The sequence below is a fragment of the Narcine bancroftii genome, chromosome 7 (assembly GCF_036971445.1).
Source record: "Narcine bancroftii isolate sNarBan1 chromosome 7, sNarBan1.hap1, whole genome shotgun sequence".
Classification (NCBI taxonomy): domain Eukaryota; kingdom Metazoa; phylum Chordata; class Chondrichthyes; order Torpediniformes; family Narcinidae; genus Narcine; species Narcine bancroftii.
The window spans coordinates 170,291,152-170,313,988 of record NC_091475.1 but is presented as its reverse complement, the minus strand read 5'-3'; the positions used below and the strand labels follow the sequence as shown (position 1 = coordinate 170,313,988).

Sequence of the window (22,837 nt, the reverse complement as noted above, 5' to 3'; positions counted from 1 at the left end):
AAGCAAACCACTGGGGGAAGATGTGCACATCTGGTATGAAGAAAACAGTAATACCAGTGAAGAAAAAAGACAAGAAGAAGATCCACCACGTAAAAGGAAACAACAATGAGGACTCCAACACCCAGATACTGGACATAGAATCCATACACCTTCATGAGACGTTGAGTGAGATGAAAAAAAGAAGCGAGTTGCACACAAGGATCCAAATACAGAGGTCAATCCAGAACAAGTCTATGATATTTAACCTAAAGATGAAGCTGGATACTGGATCACAAAGCAACGTCCTTCCACTCAGACTCTACCGCCAGATGTTCCCAGAGAACATAATAAAAGGATATCCAAAAGATGGCGCATTGGAAACAGCAAATGTCACATTAACGGTCTTTGGAGGACCCATAATCAAGCAGTTAGGGAGAGCTAAGATCAAAAGCCCTGGTTTTTGATTGTTCCTCGACTGTCTTTAGTAATTTAAATTTATAGCTATAAGCCCTTGTTTGCCAGGTGAGCGGTTTCCTGGGGGCGGAAGGAGTTTCTGCAACACCAGGGGTTCAAGGCAGTGCTGCAACACTAGTGTTCCAGGTAGTGCGGCGGGAAGGAGTTGGCCAGCAGACAGTGAGTGGGGCGGTGGGCCAAAATGTCCAGTGCCAAACTGTGAGGGCCAAAATGTCCTTGAGCCTGCAGAATTCTGGAAAAAGGTATGTGAATGGATGAGACCAAGATGAAACTGTATCAGAATTCTGGCAAGAGCAAAGTGTAAAAGAGGTGTAAAAGAACTGCTCAAGATCCAAAGCGTACCACCTCATCTGTGAAACGTGGTGGTGGGGGTGACATGGCCTGGTTGCCACGGGTACTGGCGCATTTATCTTCATTGATGATGTAACTGCTGGTGACAGTAACAAAATTAATTCTGAGGGTATAGAAACATCTTATCTGCTCAGGTCTGAGAAAACACCTCCAAACTGATTGGACAGCACTTCATCCTACAGCAGAGAACTTAACGTAACTACTTTAAATATACATTCCATTGCTATGTCCCAAATATTGTGGTGCCCTGAAATGAAGGGACTAGGTACATAAAGTGCTGTGATTTCTATATGGTCAAACCAAATTGTACACAAATACCCTATAATAAAATATGGAATCTGCACTTTCATCAAATGAAAATGTTTGATAACAAATGTAAAACTGGAGCACAGGGGCAAATAAAGGAAAAAAATGTGTCTTTATGAGGGCACTGTAAAAACTCCATTTGGCTAAAACAACCACAACTGGGTAGTAATAAAACAAAGATGTTACATCTAATTTGAGACGGCCTAATTGACTAATGCATCAGAGTATAAACACAAAACAGGATTCCCCGGTCCTCGGTGCAAAATATGCAGACATACAACCAGACATATTATCTATACAAATAAGTAAATAATTTCATGAATATGAGAGTCTCAGATGGTTAGTGTGAGCAGTTCCTTGGGTTGTTCAGCATTCTCACTACCCATGGGAAGAAGCTGTTCCTCAGCCTGCTCTGATACTCCTGTATCTCTTCCCCCATGAGAGCAGCTGAAAGATGCTGTGTACAGGGTGGAAGGGGTCCTCAGTGATTTTGCGTACTCTCTTCAGGCAATGATCCCAGTAACTCGCATCAATATGGAGGGGGGGGGGGGGGGAGGAAATTCCTGTGATCCTGCCGCATTTATGGACTTGTGGATTGACCTCTGACCCATTGATGTGTTCCATAACCAGAGGCTCAAAGCGTTTCACATGGTGTAGGTCAGTGCCACAGGGCGGTAGTCATTGAGTCCTGTTACCGTCACCCTCTTGGGTACCAGAATGATTGTGGCCGTCTTGAACCCTGCAGGAATGATGGACTAGTGCAGTGAGGAGTTGAAGATGTCCATGAAGTCTTCTGTCTGGTCTGCACAGTCCTTCAGTGCCAGACCAGGTATGTTGTCTGGTCCCACTGCCTTGTGAAGTATCCACCTTGGATAGGGTTCTTCTCACCTCGGCTGCAGCTATGCAGGAAGCCTATTCATCAGGGGGACACGAAGCTTTCCTTGGCGTCATAAGAAAGTGACATAGCCTCACAATTCCTCATAAAAATCATTGTTAGACATGAAGCTGAAGTATACATTACCCTCTATGGATGTTGAAAGTAAATGCTTAGTGAATAGTATAATAAGCAAATTATATTGTTGTCTCTAAGTTTATACATCTGTGTAAAGTGTAAAAGGTGTCATATGTACAATCTGCTGCAAAAGACATTAAGCAAGTAGGTGGAGACATACAGATGCTGAATCTGGAGCAAGAAACAGCTGCCAGAGGAACATAGCGGGTTGTGCCGGAGCAATGGGAGAAAAAGAACTGCTTTCTCTTCTCCTCAGCTACCTCTGTTATTCCCCCTTCTTCCAGCCCTATTTTATTCTTTTCCCTACCCAACCACACCCAGCCTTCATGTCCCTTCCTCTCAGGCTCCATCCTCTTTCACCCACATTCCTCTCTGGATTCTTCCTCCTAATCCAGGGCTGGGCAACCTTTTAATTTTTAATTTAGACATACAGCATGCTTACAGGCCATGCCGCCCAATTAACCTACCCCCGCGGTACATACTCGTGGGCCATAATGGCCTGTTACCGTGCGGTATATCTAAATTAAAAATTAAAAGGTTGCCCAGCCCTGCCCTAAACCCTCTCAATAGCTCTCATTTTACCATTAACATCACCTTCTATTGATCAGATTCCAGACCTGGCAGCCCTTTGTGTCTACATATCACTCTGCGCCATCCTGTATGACTCAGCTTCTGCCTGACATTATTTTACCCTCTGCTTCTCTCCCTTTGACTGCAATCAACTGTCTCTGACTCTCCAGCCCTCCCTGGTTCACCATCGCCACTATCCCCGTCCAATCCTTCTGCCCTATCCACATTATACTAGTTAATCTCCCCTTCACAATCTCAGTCTTGAAAGGTTCTGGATTATAACCTTTTTCTCCCACTGATATTGCTCAACTCATTGAGTTCCTCCAGCATATTATTTATTGCTTTAAGCAAGTAAGTTTTGTATAAGCCATAATGGAAATTAATATTGCACTTTTTTGTACAGGTACTCATGTTAAATATGTAGCCAAATTTTGCCTGAGTTGGAGAAACAAATTGCATTCACCATGTGCCCAACATTCAGCAACAAATTAAACTTTCTCTATTCCCCTGACTTCATCAATGTGGCACTTACAAATGCATGAACCGCGATAAATATCTTTGGAGAAATTATTCATAAACCAAGAAATGTTGTTTGAATTTAAACCGACTGAAAATTAAGAACGGCTGATAAAATGTTTCAAATCTTCTGTCGGGTGAATGTGCAAGAGTAATATCATGGCACTCAACACAATCCTGAAAGAAAAGGAAGGGGTTTTCTAAAATTTAGTGATGTAGGAGATAAGACTAACAGTTGCTTGCTTGTTGATTTGTTGGGAACTAGCACTCCAACTTGATATGTGTTGTAATAAAAATAATAAGATTGTTCCTCCTTAATACTTATCCATTGAATAAATTATTGAAGTACTTAGCACAGTTTCTCATATATGGTAGCGGACAACACCCTACCCATCAAGAATTAATGGAGAACAATTTAAAAAAAAACCCTAAACAGCACACAAGTTTGTGCAAGATATGGATTATTTACTATATTCAGACCTCTGGCTGCAACGTTGAAAGATTTAAAAAGGAAATGCTTGTGTTTGAAAAAAGATTTCCTCAAGGATAGGGCAAAGTATGCAACAACACAATAATTTTTTGTATCATCATTCTATAAGAATTACATATTTAAGCCACAAGTGTTTACAACCACACGAGAAGAAAATCCTGAAATTTATACAAGCAATACACCTGTAGTAACTTGTTCAGGGGCATTGTAGAGACAGTCTCAAAACAGCGAAAGGTATAAATATAGTTTAGCAATTGCAGCAGTGAGGGGGAGTGTAAAGTTTCAGTACCTGAAATTTATTGAGACACAAGTTCTTTGGTCTCCCTCCTCTTTTGTACTACAAGTCATAAGTGCCTTCACTTGTTCAAGAAATTTTGCAGGTGTTGGAGGAATTTGCATAGCCTTTTCAATTCAAACAAGAGTTACAAAGATGGTTAGCTATGAGATGATTAAAATTTATTAATTAAACAGCAAATACTGACTTTTTTATGCAGTGGGCACCTTGGTAAGAAAGGGAGGGTGTCAGTCCAGCTAAAGATAGCTGTGAGCACCTCAGCCCATTCATGATCATGGGAAGATTCACAGAGGTTGCTCAATATTATTTAACGGTCTCCATCATTCACTAATGTAGCAGGATGGTAAAAGTTTTGATTTGATTCAACAGAATGATCTAGCTGTCAACACTACACTGCTTCATGTATTTAGAATACTTTACTAGGTTTGCACTTCATTTTAATTTCTATTTGGAGTTACTGGTGGTGTGCTCTTTAATACTACATAATGAACCACACTCCTTATTGAACCAGTGTTAGTCCCTACTTTCATGGTAATAGCAACATCAGGCCATGAATCACAAGTTATTGATAGAAGATAATTTTGCTCCTTACAGTTCAGAGCAACTCGTGGTATTTAAGTTTCAACAACGAGTTAGTTCTGGAAGCAGAGTCTGAATATTTTAAGGCAGAAGTAGACAGGTTCTTGATGTGCCAAAGAGTGAAAGATTACTGTGGGTAAATTGGAAATGTGGAGTGGTGGAGCAAGTTTGAGGGGTTGAGAGGACCACATTTACTCCTAATTTGTATGTTCATTAGATTTACAACATTTTGCAATTTAGCACACCAGCTGTACAACATAATTTGCCAAGGATGTCCTCAGTGCAAAATGAGACCAGAGGAAATATGTACTGTTACTCCAATACTTATACAGACAGGTACACAAAGGTAGAATGTTAGGATGTTGTGTAGATATCTTGCCTCATTAGTTCTACCATCATTTAGGTAGTATTGTTAATATGTGGGTGCAACCAGTTGGGTAGGTAGACAAAGAATGGTCAAACACTTTTCAAACAAGTATACTGTTTTGGTCTTTGCAGCCAAGAGGCAATAAAGTAGTTTGTCTGAAGTTACAGAGAGATGAACAAAGGCAGTCTGGGTATGTAGCCAGAGTGTCTTGAGTTGGCAAGAAGGTGACAAGTATAATGTGGGGAAATATGAAGACACAACTATCAAGAGTCATATTCTATAAATTCTATCTTTTCAATCTTCTTCAGCATGATGCTGAACCAAGCCATGAAAGACCCCAACAATGAAGACGCTGTTTACATCCGGTACCGCACGGATGGCAGTCTCTTCAATCTGAGGCGCCTGCAAGCTCACACCAAGACACAAGAGAAACTTGTCCGTGAACTACTCTTTGCAGATGATGCCGCTTTAGTTGCCCATTCAGAGCCAGCTCTTCAGCGCTTGACGTCCTGCTTTGCGGAAACTGCCAAAATGTTTGGCCTGGAAGTCAGCCTGAAGAAAACTGAGGTCCTCCATCAGCCAGCTCCCCACCATGACTACCAGCCCCCCCACATCTCCATCGGGCACACAAAACTCAAAATGGTCAACCAGTTTACCTATCTCGGCTGCACCATTTCATCAGATGCAAGGATCGACAATGAGATAGACAACAGACTCGCCAAGGCAAATAGCGCCTTTGGAAGACTACACAAAAGAGTCTGGAAAAACAACCAATTGAAAAACCTCACAAAGATAAGCGTATACAGAGCCGTTGTCATACCCACACTCCTGTTCGGCTCCGAATCATGGGTCCTCTACCGGCACCACCTACGGCTCCTAGAACGCTTCCACCAGCGTTGTCTCTGCTCCATCCTCAACATCCATTGGAGTGCTTACACCCCTAACGTCGAAGTACTCGAGATGGCAGAGGTCGACAGCATCAAGTCCACGCTGCTGAAGATCCAGCTGCGCTGGATGGGTCACGTCTCCAGAATGGAGGACCATCGCCTTCCCAAGATCGTGTTATATGGCGAGCTCTCCACTGGCCACCGTGACAGAGGTGCACCAAAGAAAAGGTACAAGGACTGCCTAAAGAAATCTCTTGGTGCCTGCCACATTGACCACCGCCAGTGGGCTGAAAACGCCTCAAACCGTGCATCTTGGCGCCTCACAGTTTGGGAGGCAGCAACCTCCTTTGAAGAAGACCGCAGAGCCCACCTCACTGACAAAAGGCAAAGGAGGAAAAACCCAACACCCAACCCCAACCAACCAATTTTCCCTTGCAACCGCTGCAATCGTGTCTGCCTGTCCCGCATCGGACTTGTCAGCCACAAACGAGCCTGCAGCTGACGTGGACTTTTTACCCCCTCCATAAATCTTCGTCCGCGAAGCCAAGCCAAAGAATGTCAATCATTTGGGGTCAAGATGATGAAAAATTTCTTCATTTCAAGAGCATTGCAAATTTTGAATATAGTCAAGACAGAGTTCATAAATTTTAAATCCAAAAATAATTATTGAACAAGCAGAAAAGCCTCAAGAGGTCAGTTGGTTCATCTGCTATTTCTTAAGTCAAGTTAGTCAGCTGGAAATTTCCTTGCTCCTGTTTGACTTGATACTGTGAATTTTCAGAGGTTACAGAGCCCATGTTAAGAATACAGACCTCGCATCCACAACATTTCACAACTCTGCTATCCTCTGTTCAGTCATCCTGCCTCGTTGTCCTAACAGACGGCACCACAGTGCGGTACAGTTGCTGCAGAGAAATGGATTGGAGCTCAATCCACAGGACCTTCAGAGTGGCAGGGGATCATTGGAGTCTCCCTCACATCCCATCAACATGATTTACTAGGATTGTTGTCTGAAGAGGGTGCACGAAATCATTGAGAACACCTTCCACAATGCACACAGCATCTTTCAGCTGCTTCCATTGGGGAAGAGGTTACAGGAGTATCAGAGCTCGCACCACCAGGCTGAGAAACAGCTTCTTCCCAAGGGCTGTGACAATGCTGAACCAGCAAAGGAACTGCTTACACTAACCATCCGAGACTCTCATATTTCAAAACAACATTTCTTTCTTTCTTTCTCTATAGGAATATATATTGTTTGTCTGTACATGTGTAATGTCTGGCTGTGTGTCTGCATGTTTTGCATCAAGGCCCAGAGAGCGCCATTTGATTGGGTTGTACATGTGCAGTCAGATGACAATAAATTTGACATGACTATGGGGTAGAACACATTCTGGGATGGTGGGTAAGGAGTTCGATGAATTGGCTTGGAGGTTTGATCCTGTGAACAGGGCTGACTGCAAAATAGTCAAACTGTGCAATAAAAGACACAAGTTCCATGGAGCTTGTGAAAAGTTCATTTGCTTGAGCTCTTTTATCTCTAACTGGTTTTATTCTCATTGTTTTGAAAATATTAAACACAAGCCAGTGGCTCACAGAGTTGTTTCAGAGGGCAGTTAAAGGTTATGTTGTTTGTCTGGAGTTATACAGAGATTGACGCAGTAATGATAGCATATTTTGTTGACTAAAACAAATATCCATGACATCTGGTAGTTTCAGTTATCTTGATTTAGCTAGTGCTCTATTAAAAAGTTAAAAACTTTCTGTAGTCATGTATGCACTTGATCAATATCTCAATGAACACAATGTTAAAAATGTACATAGGTACATTTTTACATTTTTTAAATCAATTTTTAATCGGAGTGATACTAGCAAGGTCAGCAGATACTGACAATTCTCTAATCATCCTTAAGAATGTGGTGGTCATTTTAGGCAGTGGGGATCCGCGGTAGGACTTCCCTGTTGTGTTCCATGTACGGTTCCCAAATTTGTTTGAATACTATGATGTTATTTCTTAAATTATGTTATTTTTTCCAATGGAATACATTTATTCATTTCTATGTACCATTGCTGTATTGACTCAGTATGTAAAAGTCGATGACACAAATTTCTTGTTTATTTTTATTGTGTGATGACATTGTTTAATGGGTTTAATGTATCATATATGTTGAAGATTGAGTGGGTGGGGAGGGGGGGTGAAGGAGGGAGGGGGGAAAAGAGGAGAAAATGACACCGTGTATATTCAAAGGGAAATGTTTGTGCGTATTTTGGTCAACATGGTTCAGAGTGTGAAAAATAAAAAAAAATTTAAAAAAAGAATGTGGTGGTGAGGTATCAGCTTGAAGATCAGTCGTTTGGAAGATACTTCCACAACACTTTTGGGGAGCACCCTCCAGGACTTGAACCCACTGATGAAGGATCAGGGTGTTATGTCTCTGTGATACTTGGGTGGCTTCTTAAATAACTTAGAGATGAAAGGTTCAAATAACAAAAGAGTCTTCACTGACTGATGCCTTCCACCATCTCAGGAAACAGTTCACACACACTCATATACATACACCCCACAGAGGTGCACTACAGTTACTACAGTGAGAAGGGTGTATTCTTACATGGTTACAAAATAGTTCATATTATCCTGACTATATAACATCCCTCCTTCTCAAGATAAAGAAAAATTTAGTATCATCACTTTGTTTCCAGTGCAACTTAAGTAACTGAACTTGTACACTAGTTTATTTACACAATTATTTTTAAATAGTTCTTATTGATGTTGCACCAACAGCAGTATGATGCTTCACCATCTTGTGGGTTTGGCTGTGACCTTTGGGCTCTGTGTTGCTGGTACATGTGTTGGTGATGTAGCTTCTTGTGGTTCATCTGAAAACTGCTGTGTTGATGTTTTGGTATTAGTGGTTGTGGTCTCTTCACTTGATATCAGTGTTATCATAATCATATAACCATTCACGGAACGGAAACAGGCCATGTCGGCCTTTCGAGTCTGCACCGGTTCAATAGAACAATTCCACTAGCTCAAACCTCCCACTCTCTGAACATGTTTTGTTTCCCCTAAGTAAGAAAACAGGGAGTTGTGAAAACTATTCATATGAAAGGTTATTTCTCTGGAAGCAACTTGACAATGATTAGTGAATTTTGGCTCAGTCTCTCACATCTTCTTCGTGATTACTTCTGTACATCAGTTTAAAAGTCTGGACTCTTGGTGAATTTCTATTACTGCTGGTCTGCGATATAACAAATCAAATAACTGACTATCACATTAATGGAATCCTTCAAGATCCGGGAACTACTAAGAACCTCAAAATCAGACTAATACTTTTTGCTATTTCCAAGGGCAATTCATTCATTCTTTCAAGTGTTAAAGCGATAGCAGTAATTTTCCTACACTTAAAATTAAATCACAATTAAAAAAAGCACATACTGATTTTAAAAATAAATTTAAAGATACAAATTGATAAAATTCTGACATCAGAGCATAATACATAAAAATTTTTTCCCTCGGATGTTTATATAAGAGGGATAATGGACAGTTTCTGCCCATCTGCTGCGGGCTTTTCTGGTATTAAAGATTTCTGCTTCATCACATCTTGTGTCGGCCGGATGTGAATTGACCCCTTTGACGAATGGAAACCTAAGAGTAGTAACAGGCTCCTATTAAATACCATTCTTGATTCTGGGTGAACAAGTCTGCTCCCACTGTGTGCCATGGCCAAACAGGTACTTCTGTGGAAATCATTTCCTCTCTTCATCTGGATCTCATAATTGACAGAGATCAACTGCAACTCCTGACAGCTATCCTAATCTAGAATTGCTGGTCCGTCTGCCTTTACCACGTGGAATGTATAGAGGATGTTCTTTTCCTTATGGCAGCCATTTATCTTAGCTCTCCCTAGCTGCTTGATCATGGGTCCACCATAGCCCGTTAATGTGACATTTGCTGTTTCCAATGCACTGTCTTTTGGATACCCTTTTATTATGTTCTCTGGGAACTTCTGGCAGTAGAGTCTAAGTGGTTGCTTTGTGATCCAGATTCCAGCTTCACCTTTAGGTTAAATATCGTAGGCTTGTTCTGGATTGTCCTCTGTGTTTGGATTCTTGTGTGCAACTTGCTTCCTTCTTTCATCTCACCCGACATCTCGTGAAGGTGTATGGATTCTATGTCCGGTATCTGGGTGTTGGAGTCTTCATTGTTGTTTCCTTTTACGTGGTGGATCTTCTTCTTGTCTTTTTTCTTCACTGGTATTACTATTTTGTTCCATACCAAACTTGCACATCTTCCCCCAGTGGTATGCTTTACCAGAGGCTCTACATTCAGAACTGTATGTGGAGCATTTGTTTCAGTCATCGAAGGAGTGTTGTCTGCCACACCTCCTGCAGCTCTTGGGGATTTGCACTTTTGTGATTGTGTTCTTTATAACATCAACCCTTCCTTCTCTTTGCTGTGGGTGGGTCTGCATAGGTAGGGATTTCATTTGCATCCTCGTGGCTTCAAAGACTCTGGCTGTGTCTATAGCTTCGGCCAGCTTCAAGCTATCCTTCCCTTTTGCCCTTCGGGATGGGCAAATTATATTAGTTGATCAACTAATCTTTCCTCTATATCCTGAAATCTGCATTTTGCAGCAACAATTTTTAGTTTAGTGAGGAAGTTATTAATAATTTCATCAGTCTCTTGCATTAAGCCGTGAAATTCATAGAGTTTAATTCTATGATTAGAACTGGGTTAAAGGGGAGAAGCAAACTTTGCAAATATCTGCTCTGGATCATTTTTCTCCACCTCTGTAAGCTCCAAGCTAATAAATAAATCAAGGCCTCACTCCCCATCCAGAGAGGTATATAACTGACCTTCTCCTCTGCTGTTGTATTTTTAAAATATCTTTTGAATGCTAAATTGCACTTCTGCTGAAACTTTTTAAACGATTCAACAATGTCTTCGGCCTCCCAGTCCATCAGTGCTGTTGCTCCAGCCATTTTTTTTCCAGTAATGTTTTTTTTTCTCTTCTTCCCTTTCATATTTTAGTGACTTACAATCAATTGTATGCCTTTATTTTTGTTCTCTTATACCACTGCCACCATGTTATGTCTCTGTGTTACTTGGGAGGCTTCTTAAATAACTTAGAAATGCAAGGTTCAAATAACAGAAGAGACTTTACTTGCTAATGTCTTCCATCATCTCAGGAAACTGTTCACACACACATATATATCTATGCCCCACAGTGAGAAGGGTGTATTCTTACACGGTTACAAAATAGTTCACATTATCCTGATTATATAAACACAGGGATATGCTTCCAGTCAGGATAGTGTGATACCTGCTGCTCTTAACCTTTTGACAGTAGAAGTTCAGGGTTTGGGAAATGTTGCTGTAACAACTCGGGTGAGTAACTGCAGTGCATTTCACCTACACCTTGCAGCTACTGTAGAATGGTGGTGGTGGGAATTAATATTTTAGGGTATGGATGGAATAGCAATTAAACAAGCTGCTTTGTTCTGAATGGTGTTGAACTTCTTGAATGTTGATGAAGCTGGCACATAATCTAGTGGAATATTCCACTGCACTTTTGATATGCCTCATGAACGATGGAAAGACTTAAGATTTGAAGAAGTGAGTTACTAACCACAGGATACGCAGTTTCCAACATGATCTTGAAGCCACTGAATTTATGTGGCTAGTCCACTTGTGTTTCTGTCAATGTTTAACCTCCAGAATGTGGGGAAATTGAGAATGATATGCTGTTTAACGTGAAGGGTGTGTAGTTTGACTGTTGGGGAAGTTCAATGTCTGACTCTCTTGTGGCACCTATGTGACTTGCCACTAATTTTAATGTTGTCCAGGTATCATTGGGTGCAGGTGCAGGCTGATTTTTTTTGATGAGGAATACAAGAAAATAGGAGTGGGAATAATCCACCAGGGCCTTTCAAGACTGTCCTACTATTAGATGTGTCACATTTGGGGGCCAAAAGATTACTCCTTCCATTACTTCTTGATTTGAACCCATATTAATTCTACACTGCTATCCACTGCCTCTAAAATAATGACGATATTTTATTTGATTAACAACACTATCCTGAGTCTTTTACCTTCAAGTCTATTCTTTTGAAATATCATAAACTGAGATATTTAGCAACCAGTCCTTGCCACCCTGGAACCACATCACTGGAATAGTTATTAAATCATACTCAATAATTGCTATCTATGTAATATATTTAAAGCAAATGCTATGAGAATGAAAATGCAGTTCATTTTGATTTCTTAAATTTTTACTAACTTTGTGCATTTGTTTATATTTTCTGGCACAGCCTGTCACACTTTGCTTGTTAATTTCTCTCACACTATCCTGTGCCACAACTCCCTCATCAGCCCTTTTCCACTGGCATCTTGTCCCAGGAATTAACAGGGTATTAACTGGGACAGGATCCAATGGAATTGGCATGCTGACGTCACATGACGTCAAATCACACCAGGGATTGACAGCCTCTACTCCTACCCCCGGCATCAGCTGATACTGGCGAGCTGATTAAACCAGTGGAAAAAGGATAACTTCCATCCATATCTTTGACTCTCCGATCCCTGGGGATGAGGGAGTGTGTTCAGTGGAAAAGCAGTCAGTGTCCCGGTTAAAGGTGGCCCAGTGGAAACAGCACACATAGCTTCCTATCCTGGGATACTGCACGGCTAATTAACTGGAATGCCAGTGGAAAAGGGCTATTATGTCTACAGTTTATTAACATCCTGTTTTTGGAGCTGTACCCACCCTCTAATCCTGTTTACAACCCTATTTATGCAATTTGCTAGCACAATTCCAGTGGGAATGTGAATTCTTTGCTTCCCAGTACTGATGTCAGTGTCCCATGAAATAGACCCTATTTCAAACAGACCATGCTTTGATCTATGCATTTACCTCTCCAATTCTATCTTCATTTTTCTAATTTGCACGTGGCTCAGTAATAATCCAAAAATTATTACCCTTATGGTTCACTTTTGCTACAGTGCCTGTTAATCCCCCAACATCATTTGTGCCTATATGGATAGGACAACTGGATCATCCCTTTCCCACTCCAAGTTCTTCTGCAAACCAGAAGAACGTACTTAAATCTAACCTAAGGCAGGCAAGATAGCCTTTGGGACTCGGTCTTTGAGGCAGAGGAAATGAAATTTGAATATTGTGTGATCATCAGTAAACATTCCCACTTTTGCCCTTATGATGGACGGAAGGTCATTAATGAAGAAGCTGAAATTCCTGTAGAAATGCCATGGGCCTTTAACAAACTAAATCATCCTGGAGCCTGCTCCACATATCAATATGGGGATGTCTGATCCAATCTTGCCCTCAACACCATTTCCACTTCTCCCCATTCCCCCTGTAGTTCAGACAGATGCCAATCTCTGGTTTAAATGACTCCACCTTTCTCAGATTAAGAATTCTGAAGAATCATAATCATTTGAGAATAAATTGGTCCTCATAGCCTTCTTAAATGAGTAACATTATATTCTGTAGTTCTTCTCGACCCATTGAACCAGATAACTCAACTTCAAGTTCGAATTTGTTTAATGTCTTCTGATTATACATATATAACCTGACAAGACTATATAGCAATCCAAAGCCTGGATTTTATGCTCCTGTACCTCTTACTTGAAGGTAGTAGTTCAAAGATTCTGCAGGCTGGTTGGTAAGGGTCCTCAATGATTTTCTAAGCCCTCTTTAAGCACAACTCTCTGTAGATATCATTAATAAAGGAAAGGGAGACCCCAGTGATCTTCTCAGAAATTTAATCACCCTCCGTACTGACCTCCAAACTGATGCTTTGCAGCTACCATACCAGAGTATGATGCAGCCAGCCAGGGTACTCCCTGTTGTGCTGCTGTAGAACATTGTTAGGATGGTGACTTGTAGCCTTCCCCTCCTCAACCTCTTTAGGAAGTGTAGGCGCTGCTGTGCCTTCCTGACTAAAGAGGATGTGTTGTAGGCTCAAGAGATGTCATCCTTTAAGGAACTTTGTCTCCCTCTATCTCCCTCTCTTTATGATGGAGCCATTGATATTCTTTATCATCCTGAAGTCCATGTTGAGATTCAGATTGTTGTTCTTGTTGCACCATTGCAAAAGCCTATCAACCTGTTCTCTGCAAGAGAACATACACCCTAACCCTAACCCTCATCATGAGGCCAATTACCATTGGGTCATCCACAAACGATATTTCTGTTGGAGGTGAACCTGACAGTCCAGTCATGAGTTAGTAGCTTGAGCAGGAGCAGGCTGAACACGCAGCCCTGAGGTGAGCCAGTGCTCAGTGTGATGGGGCTTGAGGTTTTGCTGCCAACCTGGACAGTTTGTAGTTTTTCAATCAAGAAGCCCAGGATCCAGTTGCAGACAGGGGTAGCAAGTCACAGTGAGGACAGTTTATCCACCAGCCTCTAAGGTAATGATTGCATTGAGTGCCAAAATGAAGTAAATATACAACTGCCTGGCGAAGGAGGCATTGTTCTCTTGCATGCATCATGGTGAAGGAGGCATTGTTCTCTTGCATGCACCATGTCAATCACAAACAAAATCTTACATTAAGATCATCTTTGATTCTCCTATTGCAGGTAAATAACCAAATTATCCTTGACTTCAGTCCATTCATTCCAAGAATCAATCTGGTGAGCCTTCTCTGCACTGCTTCCAATGTAGCTTTCCTAGCAATAGTAATCCACATCTGGTCTCACCAGCACCATGGAAAGTTGCATCAAAGTCTTTACTTTAATGTTTCATTTCCCTTAAAATGTAGTCCAAAATTCCATTTGCCATCCAAATTATTTGCTCTACAGCATGTGAAAACTTGTTTCATGCACTAAGATTCCCACATCCCTTTTCACCACAGCATTTTGTGATACCTTGTTTTCTCATTCTCCCAAACTGGATAACTTTATCTATGCTTTACTCCACCTGCTAAATTCTTGCCCAAATTACACTGTAATCCATTGATAACTTTCTTTAACCATTTGGAAGCTTTTTGTATCCTTCTTTAAACTAGCTCAACTGCTTATCTTTATTGCAGCAAATTTGTCTGCTGTACACAGGATCTGCTCATCCAAGTAATTGACAGATTGTAAATAGTTGAGGAGAGTTATGATTTCAGCCAATGGAATATCTATCTCTTGATATCCTTTGACTCCAGCTTTAATATGGATTCTTACAGCCACACTGAAATGTCAACACCTCAACTCAGCAACTCAATTCCTTCATCCATGTTTGGCACAAGGACAAGTTGAGCTAAGTGGTCATCGTGGTCCAAACTGAGCACTGGTGAAATGGTTATTAATTAGCAAATAGCGCTTGATTGCATTGTTAATTTTTAAATTTTTCCACTACTTTAATGATGATTGGGAGTAGACCGAACTGTCTTTAGCTTCATCATAGTTGGACAATTTCCCCACACATTGCCAGATAGATTCCAGTGCTGCTGCTCTACTGGAATAGCTTTTGGCTGGAGGTACAGCTAATTTTCAAGTCCAGATTTTCAATAATGAAGCCAAGGTACTGACTAGTCCCATAACCTATGCAATATTTTGTGCTCTTAGCCATTTTTTGATATTATGTGGAACCCTTTTTAGTGTCTGAAAACCAAATACACCAATTCACCATTCATCTCTGATTAGCTATTAAATATACAACAGAACAGCAAAAAGCTTTGAGACTCCAAAATGTAGGTACATTTGGTCAGGGGAAAAAAAAATTTCTAGTAGCTATCGAACCTCCCCTGGAATCAAGTTAAGGCCTATTATCAAATCCTAAGCCATCAAAGTTAGACATTTTCAGACAGCTTTCCTGGGTACAGGGCCATAGGGAGACCTCACCTGGTCCAGTTCTGGTCCCTATATTTAAGAAAGGACATACTTGCTATGGAGGGAGTGCAGCACAGGTTTACAAGGTTAGTTCACGGGATGGCAGGATTGTCATACGCGGATAGGTTAGAAAGACTCGGATTATATGCGATGGAGTTTAGAAGGATGAGGGGAGATATGATTGAGGTATTTAGGATTATCAAAGGGCTTGACAGGGTGAAATATGATGGGAGAGACTAGGACTAGTTTAAGAATACAGGGAAGGCCATTTAACACAGAAATGAGGAGAATTTTTTTTACCCAGAGAGTTGTGGGTCTGTGGAATGCATTGCCACAGAGGGTAGTTGGGGGCGGATTCGCTGGATAGATTTAAGAGAGAGTTGGATAAGGCACTTGTGGGCAGGGGAGTTAAGGGTTATGGGGATAAGGCTGGGATTGCTGACTGAAAGGGAAAGATCAGCCACGATCCGATAAATGGCAGTGCTGGCTCGAAGGGCCAATTGACTTACTCCAGCACCTATTGTCTATAATTGTCTTAGCTCCTTCATCAATAACCTCCCTTCTGTTAGTTCACAATTGTTCATTTGCTAATGATGGTAGAATTATCAGCTCCATTCACGATACAGCAAAATATAGACAATAACTAGATTTGGGTTTTAACAAGGAAGAACCTGGTCATCAGGTGCCAGGTGTTCTTGGTTCTGCTGTATGTGGCACTGGTATGGCCCATCCACTGCAGCTCTGCCCTGTCAAGTTTATTGTCATCTGATTATACAAAGTATGACCCGACGAAACAGCGCTCTCTGGTCCTCGGTGCAAAAACATGCAGATACACAACCAGACAGTGCACATACAGACAAACAATACATATGCAAGACAAGCACTTTATCTATATAAATAAATAATTAAATTTTGCTTTGACCAGATGAGAGTCTCAAATGGTTAGTGTGAGCAGTTCCTTTGGTCGTCCAGCATTCTCAGTGCCCGTGGGAAGAAGCTGTTCCTCAGCCTGGTGGTGCTGGCTCCAATATTCCTATATCTCTTCCCCAATGGGAGCAGCGGAACGATGCTGTGTGCTGGGTGGAATAAGTCCTCAATTCAACTCTGTATTCCATCATGTAATGTTGGGAGTTAGACTTCCACATGACCGCTATATATTACCTGGCTACTGACAAGGCAACCTTCACAAATTGAATTTGGTATTTGGACAGTTTAAAACTTATATTGATAATGTTTCCCAATCACCTTTGTAATTTTTTTTTCAGAATGTCCCCCAGGTCCCCTCAGAAGGATCTCACCTTTGTACACAGTCAGGTTAAATGGATAAAGGTTCCTATCTCCACGCCACATCTGAAGCACATTTCCAAACTTCTGGTTTAGATTTATGTAATTTTTGTGGTGCAAAGAACAATTGGTGCAGAAAATTGCATTGCATCAATCTGTACCTGGCATTAATAATTGCCGTCATGCTGTCCAGACACCAGTATGACCAGCACCGCTTGTGGATTGTTGCGCCCAAGTCCACCTCCCACTTTCGGGCCCTCACTTTGGAATAGGAGATACATCATTGAGATGAACTTGCACATATTCCCCTTTTGAATTAGAATCTCCATGTCACTACATAAAGATTGGGCTATAGTTGGTCCCAAATTATCCTTCAATAAGGATCTTAGTTGGAGATAGCAGAATAAAGTTTTATTGGACATATCATTTTTATTTCTTAATTGTTTGAATGAGCCCTTGCTCATAACAATCCTCGATACATCTGATCCTCTTCCGGCACCAGGTGTCCAGGATTTCATTATCCAGGGTATTAATTTATTCTGGGTCATGGCGCTTGAGGAGATATCCTCACCTTTATTCTAATACATTGATTTATTTTTTCCCATGTCTGAATTACATGCTTTAATATGGGGTTATCTGTTTTCTTATGTGAGATGTTGAGTGTCCATGATATGTCACTAAAAGCAATCTTACAGTTCATACGGGGATCCAAAATGAAGAGTCCGAAGGGACACCATGTACAAGTTGTCAGACAATGGGGGCAAGGGTGTACCCAACATAGCCCTCATCCTTATGATTATCATCATGTGTGGCTGTATCAGGCTGTGTGTGGAACTTAGGTACAAGGGCATCAAGTGTCGTTAGGTGCCAAAGTTCTACCTGTCCCAGGTGTTGCAAAGGATGGGCCTGGCCTCATTGCCACGCGATGTCTCAGTCAGCTGGACTTTGCCACACCACCTATCCTTCATGGAAAATGTTTTTTTTTCCCCCAGGTTAACACCTTTGACCACAAAGTGGGCAGCACAGAACATCCTGCAGACACCGAGAGATGAAGACACAGACCCAGTGAGGTGTTTTCCTGAGCAGACTGTCCAGGTGGTTCCCTTAGCAGACCGCCAGCTCAAATTATTGTCAGTTCTTACGAATAAGTACTAGAAGTTAGCCTGGCTGACAGTGAAAGGAGCCATCCCAGTCAGATCCTTCATGTACAACCAAAACATTTTTTCATATCTTGATGAAAGGCTCAACCCCAAAACATTGATTATGTATCTTTATTTTTGCTATACAAAGTACACTCTTTGACCAGCTGAGTTTCTTTAGCATTTTTTTGTGTTTTTACTTCAACTATGGTGTCTGCAGACTTTTGTGTTTTACTTACATAGCCCACAACACATGTTGTCCCCCAAGATGACTGTGGTGGAGTGGAGGGAGTCACCCACCTCTTTGCAAAATGCAGATTGCTAAGTGTGTGTGGAGAAGGATGGAAGGGCCCTTATTCATTGCCAGTAGCAGCGTGACAGAGGACTCTCTTATTTATGGGTTGTCCCCAGGGATGAACACAGAGACCGACATCCAGAACTTCTAGAAGACCATCAACTTAGTGAAAAACTCACTTTGGCCTGCCCAAAACCTGTTGGTCTTTCAGCACACGGAGATGTCGATGCGAGAATGCTGCCAACAGGCACATTCCAGGCTGCAGGAGTATGTGCTGAGGGGTGCACTGAGGCTTGGTGCAACCAACGCGAGGGCACTGGGGAGAATGACCACAGTTTAGAGTTCTCCCATTACCAGGCCTTGAGACCGAAGGGAAGCCTTTCAAACAAAGTGGGGGAGGGGAGAAGCAGCAAGATGTCACAGTGGGTGGTAATAGTGTAGATAGAAATTAATTTAACAATATACAGGGATGGAAATGTTTGGGTACAAAACTAAGGGTGGGAAGAGACTTTCAACAGTTTTCCTTTTGTAAATAACTTATTGTGAATAAAGTCCACTTTTGGTAAAGAAAACCTGTGTCACAAGTGGCATCTTCATTGCTACCTTGTCTTGGGGTTGAACATAATTTTCTCAATAATAATATTCTGAGATGTCAACAATGACTGAAGTTTGAACAGCCCCTCTGCAGTGGTATCTAGAGCACATCAAAGACTGTACTCTACTGATCTTGAGGACTCATCAAAAGCTCTTGTGCATTTACAAGGCTCAGAGCCTTTGCATCATCACACACAACCAAATCAGCATCATCCAGGTGAAGCCAGTGCATTTTATTGACAGCCCAGTGTACTGAATTACACTGTCAACAGCATGCACTGCCATATGAAATCACAACTTCTTTGGCACCTTTATCTTCGTCTCCTGAAGTAAGAGCAAAAAGTGACCAAATTTATTCATCTGCCGCTCTGACTCAACCAAAAAACATTTATCCTTGGCCACCTCTTGGTCACATGTCCTGGAACCTTCTGGTTAGCAATACATTTGGAACGATTTCACCACTTATATTACATCAAGATCAGGTAGAATTAAGCACGGGGTATTTATTGAATAGTTGAAGATGATATCTCTGTCCACTTTTGTGAAGGTCAGGTGAACTAAACTGAAGTGCACGGAACATAACTTTAATCATACATAGATTTGACAAAGTGAAAGAGCAAAGGTTCAAGGAAGACCCAGGTAAGTTTTCAAAATAGATGCCAGATCAAATTTTAATGTGTAAAAAAAAAAACTACTTTAGGTAACAAAATATGGATTGCTGGCTCTGGATCACCCCAGAAACAGTAATCCATACATACGACTACTACTACAGCCTAGCCTTTAATACCATTATTTCCTCAGGGCTGGTCAAAAAGCTACAAACTCTGGGCCTCTGACCCCACTCTGCAATTAGATCCTTGACTTCCTCATCAGAAGAACACAGTCAGTATTAGTTGGAAACAACTTCTCCTCCTGATTATCAACTCAGGTGCATCTCAAAGATGCATGCTTAGCCCACTGCTCTATTTATACACCCATGACTGCGTGGCCTGGCACAATTCCAATGCTATCTACAAATTTGCAGAAGACACCACAGTTGGCGGCAGAATCACCAACTGCAATGAGAAAACATACAGGAGGGAGATAGATCAGCTCATTGAGTGGTGTCATGCCAACAACCTTATGCTCAATGTTAGCAAAACCAAGGAGATGATTGTGGACTTTAGGAGGAAGTCAGGTGAACATGACCCAGTCCTCATCGAGGGATCAGTAGTGGAGAGGATCAAGAACTTCAAATTCCTGGGTGTCAACATCTCCGAGGATCTGTCCTGGACCCTCCATGTTGATGCAATCATAAAGAAGGCTCGCCAGCAGCTATGCTTTGTGACATGTTTGAGGAGATTCAGTATGTCACTGAAAACTCTCAAAAACTTCTACGGTGTACCATGGAGAGCATTCTGGCTGGTTTCATCTGGTATGGAGGTGACAACGTTTAGGACAAGAAAAAACTTCAGAGGGGTTTTAACTCGGCCTGTGACATTGCAGGCACCAGCCTTCACTCTCCAAGAGGTGGTATCTTAAAAAAGCAGCCTCTATGCTCAAAACCCCACCACCCCTGCCATGCCCTCTTCACTCTCCTACCATCAGGAAAAAGGTACAGGAGCCTAAAGACGAACACTCAGCGGCACAAGGACAGCTTCTTCCCCGCTGCCATCAGGTTCCTAACAATGATCCATAGACATTGCCTTACTTTTCATGCACTTTAAAAAAATTTATTGTTGCAAGGTGTTTGCTCTGTGATGCTGCCACAAAATAATGAATTTCGTGACTTGTTCATGACAATAAATTCTGATTCTGACCAAATAAAGATGAAGCATTATGTCAAAGATTCCATATGCCACATTCATAATAATAAAATCAAATTCATACAAATGATTTTCTACAATTATGCATACAAAAAATTCCACTAAAATGAAATTTAATTTCAGAAACATTTAAAAAGCAATAGGTCAATAGTGCCTAGAATGATTAAAACATCACTAATTAAATACGCTGGTTTTAATATTAAAATGTTCAAGTACATCAAGAGTTAAACACGAGTTTGCAATGCCATAGGTAACTTTTTTAAAGCAACCTGGTCCCTGGCTGAAAGGATCCTAGTTAACCATGACTAAGTTAACACTACACACATTTGAGGGGTGAATAGCCTACTCCAGTTACTGTGTTCACTGTAATCTTTCAAGTTGTTACAAGTTCGTCAAGAGTTAAACACGAGTTTGCAACGCCATAGGTAACTTTTTTAAAGCAACCTGGACCCTGGCTGAAAGGATCCTAGTTAACACTACACACATTTGAGGGGTGAATAGCCTACTCCAGTTACTGTGTTCACTGTAATCTTTCAAGTTGTTACAAGTTCGTCAAGAGTTAAACACAAGTTTGCAACACCATAGGTAACTTTTTTAAAGCAACCTGGTCCCTGGCTGAAAAGATCCTAGTTAACCATGACTAAGTTAACACTACACACATTTGAGGGGTGAATAGCCTACTCCAGTTACTGTGTTCACTGTAATCTTTCAAGTTGTTACAAGTTCGTCAAGAGTTAAACACGAGTTTGCAACGCCATAGGTAACTTTTTTAAAGCAACCTGGACCCTGGCTGAAAGGATCCTAGTTAACACTACACACATTTGAGGGGTGAATAGCCTACTCCAGTTACTGTGTTCACTGTAATCTTTCAAGTTGTTACAAGTTCGTCAAGAGTTAAACACAAGTTTGCAACACCATAGGTAACTTTTTTAAAGCAACCTGGTCCCTGGCTGAAAAGATCCTAGTTAACCATGACTAAGTTAACACTACACACATTTGAGGGGTGAATAGCCTACTCCAGTTACTGTGTTCACTGTAATCTTTCAAGTTGTTACAAGTTCGTCAAGAGTTAAACACAAGTTTGCAACACCATAGGTAACTTTTTTAAAGCAACCTGGTCCCTGGCTGAAAAGATCCTAGTTAACCATGACTAAGTTAACACTACACACATTTGAGGGGTGAATAGCCTACTCCAGTTACTGTGTTCACTGTAATCTTTCAAGTTGTTACAAGTTCGTCAAGAGTTAAACACAAGTTTGCAACACCATAGGTAACTTTTTTAAAGCAACCTGGTCCCTGGCTGAAAAGATCCTAGTTAACCATGACTAAGTTAACACTACACACATTTGAGGGGTGAATAGCCTACTCCTGTTACTGTGTTCACTGTAATCTTTCAAGTTGTTACAAATTAAAAACGGTCTCAAAACTCCAGATTCCAATTCGGTTCTGTTGGTTCAAGTTTGCCAATACGGGTGGACAGGTTAGCAATATCCCGGCGCATCTTCAGGTCCCTGCTCCTCATAACCATCACCCCTATAATTCTACTCAAATACACCCAAACCCAAATTAGCCGGAAATACGTGAAAACCAGAATAATTGAATGATTTTAAAATACTTTTCTTACTGGCCCTTTCCTGATCAGTGGCTAAATACAAATAGAGAGAGAGAGAGAGAGAGCAGGGTAAATAATTCCCCGAAGTCGCATTATTTCTCCTGCCGCTTGCGGTGATGCGAATCTCTCTGTCCAGCAGCAACATCGCGCTCTCTTACCCCCCCTCCCCATCCCCCCGTACCCCCACCCCCGTACCCCCTCCCCTACCCCCGTACCCCCTCCCCTACCCCCCCTCCCCTACCCCCCCACCCCCTCCCCTACCCCCCACCCCCTCCCCTACCCCCCCACCCCCTCCCCTACCCCCCACCCCCTCCCCTACCCCCCCACCCCCTCCCCTACCCCCCCACCCCCTCCCCTACCCCCCCACCCCCTCCCCTACCCCCCCACCCCCTCCCCTACCCCCCCACCCCCTCCCCTACCCCCCCACCCCCTCCCCTACCCCCCCA

General features: G+C 41.8%; 1 protein-coding gene across 1 annotated transcript in view; it reads right to left on the bottom strand.

The window, feature by feature from the left end:
- LOC138739369 (ras-related protein Rab-39A) overlaps nucleotides 1-22,837 on the bottom strand; it is a 35,214-nt gene that overhangs the window by 11,718 nt on the left and 659 nt on the right. The gene's annotated exons all lie outside the window — the stretch shown is intronic.